Source organism: Macaca fascicularis, chromosome X (genome assembly GCF_037993035.2).
Source record: "Macaca fascicularis isolate 582-1 chromosome X, T2T-MFA8v1.1".
In the NCBI taxonomy this organism is placed as follows: domain Eukaryota; kingdom Metazoa; phylum Chordata; class Mammalia; order Primates; family Cercopithecidae; genus Macaca; species Macaca fascicularis.
The window spans coordinates 91,402,210-91,409,696 of NC_088395.1; the positions used below are offsets into that span (position 1 = coordinate 91,402,210).

General features: G+C 37.9%; 1 pseudogene; it reads left to right on the forward strand.

The window, feature by feature from the left end:
• The first annotated feature begins 537 nt into the window (after window positions 1-537).
• Window positions 538-2,967, forward strand: LOC102146422 (protein SET-like; annotated as a pseudogene).
• Window positions 2,968-7,487: the final 4,520 nt, after the last annotated feature.

The window sequence follows — 7,487 nt, forward strand, 5'->3', positions numbered from 1 at the left end:
ATACATTCACCTACTGAAGGACATTTTGGGTGATTCCAAGTTTTTGCAATTGTGAATAAAGCTGCTATAAACATCTATGTACAGGTATTTTTGTGTAGCCATATATTTCAATTCATTTGGGTAAACATAAAAGAGCATAATTGCTGGATCATATGATTAAGAGAATATTTAGTTTTTAAGAATGTCAATCTGTCTTTCAAAGTGGCTGTATCATTTTGTATTCCTGACAGCAATGAAAGAGAGTTCCCATTGCTTCACTTTCTTACCAACATTTAACATTGTCATTGTTTTGGATGTTGGCCATTCTAATGCATGCAAAGTGGTATCTCATTGTCGTTTTAATTTGCAACTCCTTAATGACCTACGATAGTAGAGCATCTTTTCATATGCTTATTTGCCAAATTTATATATTTTTTGATGTGGTGTCCGTTCAAGTCTTTTGCCCATTTTTTAATCAGGTTGTTCATTTGATTACTGTATAATTTTAAGAGTTCTTTTTTGTATTTTAGATATCAGTCCTTCATCAGATATGTGTTTTGCAAATATTTTCTCTCAGTCTGTGGCTTATCTTCTCAGTCTCTTGAAGATCCATCTTTTACCAAGGTGCAACATCAATTCAGTGAAAAAAAAAGTGTTTAAAAAAATGGTGCTGATACCATTCGATATCCAAATGTGAAACAAAACAAAGCAAAACAGAGTCTTCTGCCTGCTTCCGGATGAGTGAGGAGACTTGTGGTCTGGTTCTTGGACTTCCCTAGCAGCATGGAGTCCAAATGCCAATCTCCACTCTCACCTCAAAAGAAGAAATCAAGACCACCTCCTGCTCTGGGACCGGAGGAGACATCGGCCTCTGCAGGCTTGCCGAAGAAGGAAGAAAAAGAACAGCAAGAAGGCATTGAACACATCGATGAAGTACAAAATGAAATAGACAGACTTAATGAACAAGCCAGTGAGGAGATTATGAATGTAGAGCAGAAATATAAGAAACTCTGCCAATCATTTTTTCAGAAGGGGTCAGAATTTATCACCAAAATCCCAAATTTTGGGGTAACAACATTTGTCAACCATCCACAAGTATCTACACTACTTGGGGAGGAGGACGAAGAGACACTGCATTATTTGACCAGAGTTGAAGTGACAGAATTTGAAGATATTAAATCAGGTTAGAGAATAGATTTTTATTTTGATGAAAATCCTTACTTTGAAAATAAAGTTCTCTCCAAAGAATTTCGTCTGCATGAGAGTGGTGATTCATCTTCAAAGTCCACTGAAATCAAATGGAAATCTGGAAAGGATTTGATGAAATGTTCAAGTCAAACACAGAATAAAGCCAGCAGGAAGAGGCAGCATGAGGAACCGGAGAACGTCTTTTTTTTTTTTTTTTTTTTAATTATTATACTTTTAAGTTCTAGGGTACATGTGGATAACGTGCAGGTTTGTTACATATGTATACCTGTGCCATGTTGGCGTGCTGCACCCATCATCTAGTCAGCACCCATCAACTAGTCATTTACATCAGGTATAACTCCCAATGCAATCCCTCCCCCCTCCCCCCTCCCCATGATAGGCCCCGGTGTGTGATGTTCCCCTTCCCGAGTCCAAGTGATCTCATTGTTCAGTTCCCACCTATGAGTGAGAACATGCGGTGTTTGGTTTTCTGTTCTTGCGATAGTTCGCTGAGAATGATGGTTTCCAGCTGCATCCATGTCCCTACAAAGGGCACAAACTCATCCTTTTTTATGGCTGCATAGTATTCCATGGTGTATATGTGCCACATTTTCTTAATCCACTATTCACAATAGCAAAGACTTGGAATCAACCCAAATGTCCATCAGTGACAGAGAGCTTCTTTACCTGGTTTACTGACCATTCTGATGCAGGTGCCGATGAGTTAGACGTCTTCAAAGATGATATTTGACCAAACCAATTATAGTACTACTTGGTTCCCGACATGGATGATGAAGAAAGGGAAGAAGGAGATGATGATGATGAAGAGGAGGAAGGATTAGAAGATATTGATGAAGAAGGAGATGAAGATGAAAGTGAAGAAGATGAAAATGATGATGAAGGGGAGGATGGAGAGGAGGATGAAGGAGAAGATTACTAATAGAACACTGATGGATTTCAATCTTCCTTTTTTAAAATTTTCTCCAGTCCCTGGGAACAAGTTGCAGTCTTTTTTATTTTTTTTTCCTTTTGTATTCAGTTGCCCTGTTCTTGAGGTCTCTTTTCTCTACATCATGGTTCTCAACCTATTTGGGGGGAAATACCTTGAGCAGAATCCAATGGGAAAAGAGTCTCTACCCCTTTCTGTTTGAAATTCATTTTTATCCCTTCCTGTCTGAACAAAAACTCTATGGAATGAACAACACCGAGCTCCGTGGGAAAATAGAAAAACCTGCTCCCTTTGCTTTGCTGGAAGCTGGAGGGTGCCAGGCCCCTGTGTAGTAGTGCATAGAATTCTAGCTTTTTTCCTCCTTTCTCTATGTATTGGGCTCAGAGAGTACACTGTGTCTCTGTGTGAATATGGACAGCTAGCCTTTACCAACATGTGTCTGTCTACTTTCTCTTGTTTAAAAAAAGAAAAAAAAAAGTATAAAAATGTGGTTATGGAAGATCAGCAAAGGGTGTTTGAGATGTTTGGGTGGGTTAAGTGGGCATTTTGACAGCATGACTTCTCCTTTGGCATGTTTAATTGTGATATTTGACAGACATACTTGCGGTTTAAGATGACACTTTTAAAACAAATTATCTCCTAATGATGAATTGAGCCCTGCCACTCAATGGGAGAATCAGCAGAACCTGTAGGATCTTATTTGGAATTGACATTCTCTATTGTAATTTTGTTCCTGTTTATTTTTAAATTTTCTTTTTGTTTCACTGGCAAGGAAAGATGATGCTCAGTTTTAAATGTTAAAAGTGTACAAGTTACTTTGTTACAATAAAACTAAATGTGTACACCAAGAATTTGATGCTTTTCTTTCAGCATAGGTATGCTTACTATGACCTTCCAAGTGTGACTTGTATAACATCACTGTCAAACTTTGTCACCCTAACTTTGTACTTTTTGATATGCACTTTGCAGGATGACCTCAGGGCTATGTGGACTGAGTAATGGGATTTGAATCAATGTATTAATATCTCCATAGCTGGGAAAGGTGGGGACAATTTGCCACTGGTTTCTGAAAATATTCACATCATTTGGGATACCAGATTGCTCAATACTTTCTGAGTATATTGAGCCCTTGATTTTTATCTCCAAGTGGCAGTTTATAAAATTGGCCTTTTACCTAGATATAAAATAATAGTGCCTGCCACCACCATCCAACAGACCTGGTGCTCTAATGCCAAGATATACATGGGACTGTTGCTGGCATGTCTTCATTGGCTATATAAAATGTGGCCACGAAGATAGGCATTCAGAGTAAGAAGTCTGTGATGGTTGGCAGTAACTGTCCCTGCTCTCCGGTATAAAGTTCTCAAATGTGACTATGTGAATCTGGGTGGGATAATGGACTCAGCTCTGTCTGCTCAATGCCATTGTGCAGGGAAGCACCCTAATGCATAAGCTTTTTAATGGTGTAAAATATAGTAGCTGAAATTAAATGCCACTTTGTCAGAGGTGAATTAATGGACAGGTCAACCCTGGATGGATAGCATGTAATTTCTGCACAGGTCTCTGTTTAGTAAATACATCACTGTATACCGATCAGGAATCTTGCTCCAATAAAGGAACATAAAGATTTTTAAAAAACAAAAGCAAAACAAAAAAACTTTAATTGTATGCATTTCTTGCATCGTATACAAAAATAACCGAGTTAGATCTAAATAACAAATAGTTATAAAAATAAATACATAAATAATAAATATTAATACAGTATTATTTATTTAATATTTATTTAATAAATCCTAAAACTAAAAAAATTGTTGATGAAAACAGAGCAGAAACATTTTTGTGACCTTGGGTTAGGCAAAGATTTTTTTTGGATACAGAAATAGAAGCACTGTATCTTTTAATTAATTTTTATTTTTATTTCAATAGATTTGTGGATACAGGCGTTTTTGGTTACATGGATAAGTCCTTTCGTGATGATTTCTGAGATTTTAGTGAATCTGTCACCCAAACAGTTTACACTGTCCCCAATATGTAGTCTTTTCTCCCTCACCCACTCCCAACCGTCCCTATGAGTCTCCAAAATCCATTATATCATTCTTATGCCTTTGCATCCTCATGGTTTAGCTCCTACAAGTGAAAAAGTCCAATGTTTGGTTTTATATTTCTTCATTACTTCATTTAGAATGATGGCCTCCAGTTCCATCCAAGTTGCTGCAAACTACATTATTTCATTCCTTTTTATGGCTGAGTAGTACTCCATGGTGTATGTATATCACATTTATTAATCCTCTCATCAGTTAATGAGCACTTAGATTGATTCCATATATTTGCAATTGTGAGTTGTGCCATGATAAACATATGCATGCAGGTGTGTTTTTGATATAATGACTTCTCCTTTGAGTAGTTACCCAGTAGTGGGATTGCTGGATCAAATGGTATTTTATTTTCTTGCAGCTATTGTAAAAGTGATTGAGTTTTTTATTTATTCTCAGCGTGGTCACTGCTGATGTATAGCAGTGCTACTGATTTGTGTACATCGATTTTGTAACCTGAGACTTTACTGAATTCATTTATCAAATGTAAGAGTTTTTTGGAGTAGTGTTTAGGGTTTTCTAGGTATACTGTCATATCATCAGCAAACAGCAATTTCTTGACCACTTCTTTTCTAATTTGGATGCCCATTTTTTTCTTTCTCTTGCCTGAGTTTTCTGGCAAGGCCTTCCAGTATAATGTTGAGTAGAAGTGGTAAAAGTGGGCATCCTTGTTAAAGCTAAGATACTGATAAATATCTAAATATCCAGAATCATGTACCAGCAAGTTTTTAATAGCTATGGAAATTGATTCTTGCTATTAAATATAATATCAGAAAGTTTTGCAATTTTCACATATCAAGCCCGAGAATATTATTGTCTTCAAACATAGAGATTTTATAAATTATAGAGATTATATTCCATGAAAGAAAAAAATGTAAGTATTACTAGAGGCAAAATTAAAAAGTAATATAGATCTGTAGTAACCAAGCTATGTAAAACAACCATTTTATTTTGACCACATTATTCCAATGAATTCCTATATAGTGAGTTCTCATCTTAAAAGGAAGCTCTGTGAATCTGAAGAGTATAAACATATGACATAAATGTACACATTTCTTTTTTTATGTTTTAGCAAGCTCAAGGTGACACCTACTTGAGCAGAAAATTTAGGATCATGTCTTCCTCTTGAAATATCAGATAATACTGACAATAACTTACTGAAGGGAATATTTTTTGGATTTATGTTGTAATGTCAGTGTCAAAGTCAGATTTCATTATAGTCTTACTCATATTTTACTTGTTTCTCTCTAGCATTTTTCATAATTCAACCTGTGAGGTACCTCAGTGATTACAAAATTATGGGATTCAAAGAGGTGTCTCCAACTCTCAGAGACAAACAAGAATCACAGCAAAAGTTAAAGGAAAAATGCGGCAACCTTTCTCTAGACCCAAATACTTTCTTTTTTTTTTTTTTTTTTTTTTTTTTTTTTTTGAGGCGGAGTCTCGCTCTGTGCCCAGGCTGGAGTGCAGTGGCGCGATCTCGGCTCACTGCAAGCTCCGCCTCCCGGGTTCCCGCCATTCTCCTGCCTCAGCCTCCCGAGTAGCTGGGACTACAGGCGCCGCCACCACGCCCGGCTAATTTTTTTGTATTTTTTTAGTGGAGACGGGGTTTCATTGTGTTAGCCAGGATGGTCTCGATCTCCTGACCTCGTGATCCGCCCGTCTCGGCCTCCCAAAGTGCTGGGATTACAGGCTTGAGCCACCGCGCCCGGCCTGACCCAAATACTTTCATAGATAACAAGCATCACATAAATGAAAACCACAAAATTTATCTCCGTAAGAGCCATTACAAGGACTACAGATATACACATAGTTTTCAGAGTTCTGGGTCTCAAATGAATCCTATTCATCTCCTAATTGCTGAGGGTTACACCTCTGGCATTCCACCCAAATTCCGTAAGCCCTAGGTCTGCTGTACACTCCAAGACTCATAAAAATAACACCTATTCTTTGGACATGGGAGTTCAAATATGTCCCAAATGTTTGATGGAAATCAGTAGTTCTCTTTTTCATATATGTCTCATAAATTCTAATGATGATTCAGACCCTGACTATTCTTTACATCTCCAAATTCCCTTAGATTGAAAATATTATCTGAACCCTAAATCTTTTAGACACTATAAGACTTCTCGAAATAACCCCTTATCTCGGTCCCTGGATCCTAAGTCTCCTGTGGGCAACCACTGTCCTCTACACCAGGAAGATTCTAAATATTCCTTAGGTTCAACTTCTTATTTACATTACGAAAGTTGCTCAGCTTTCAAAAATCTCTTAGGCTCTACTATTTATCTGCACCTTTTTCATGAAACCCCAAAATACCATGAGCTGCCATAGTACCCCTGGCCCAGACAATGTCATCAACCCCAGCAATATTTCTGCCCTTGAAAGTGACGGAAAGTAAAATGTAACTTTCAAACTCCAAAATGAAGCCAATCCTGAAAATGAGACTAAATTGGTCAGTGCTGGCAATCTCAAAGATAAGACCAATGCCAAAGACAAGTCTCTTCCCCAAAGATTAGTTAGACCATGAGGATAAGACAGACTCTGAAGATGAGACAGATGCTGAAGATGAAACAGACACTGAAGATAAAGACAACACCAAAGATAAGAAAGATCCCAAAAACAGGTCTGATACTGATGACACTACTCCCAAAGATAGCAATGCTGAAAATTATGTTGATACCAATAATGGTTCTGATCCCAGTGCTGATGCTGGCTCTACAAGTGGTGATAATTCCAACAGTGATAGTGACCCTAATAATGGAACTGACCCCAACAGTAAAACTGACCCTAACATTTTTAATGCCACTAACAATGATGCAAACTCCAAATATAGCACTGATCCTGAGGAAAACAAATACATCAACAATTCAGACAATGCTTCTGGCTTAGACAATAGTGTTGATAAGGAAAGTACTGCTGACTCCAACAATGGCACTAATCCAAATCACACCTCTGGGTCCTTAAATAGAACTGGTCAGGACCACAATTCTGGTTCCAACAATGATGACAGCCCTAGCAATGCCACTGAGCCAGGCAATGATATTTTCCACAACAGTGTCCGTGACTCCAAAAATATTAAAAATGGGCCGCAAGAGCCATGGCCCCAGCAACAATGGCACTGGCCCCAACAACAATTGCCTTGGCCCCAACAATAGCCCTGGCCCCGTAAGAGACATTGAATCTAAATATAATGCCAGGCCCAATAATGCTACTACTCGCAACACTGCTATTGGTTCTAATAATGATATCGACCCCAATTACTGTACAGAACCCAT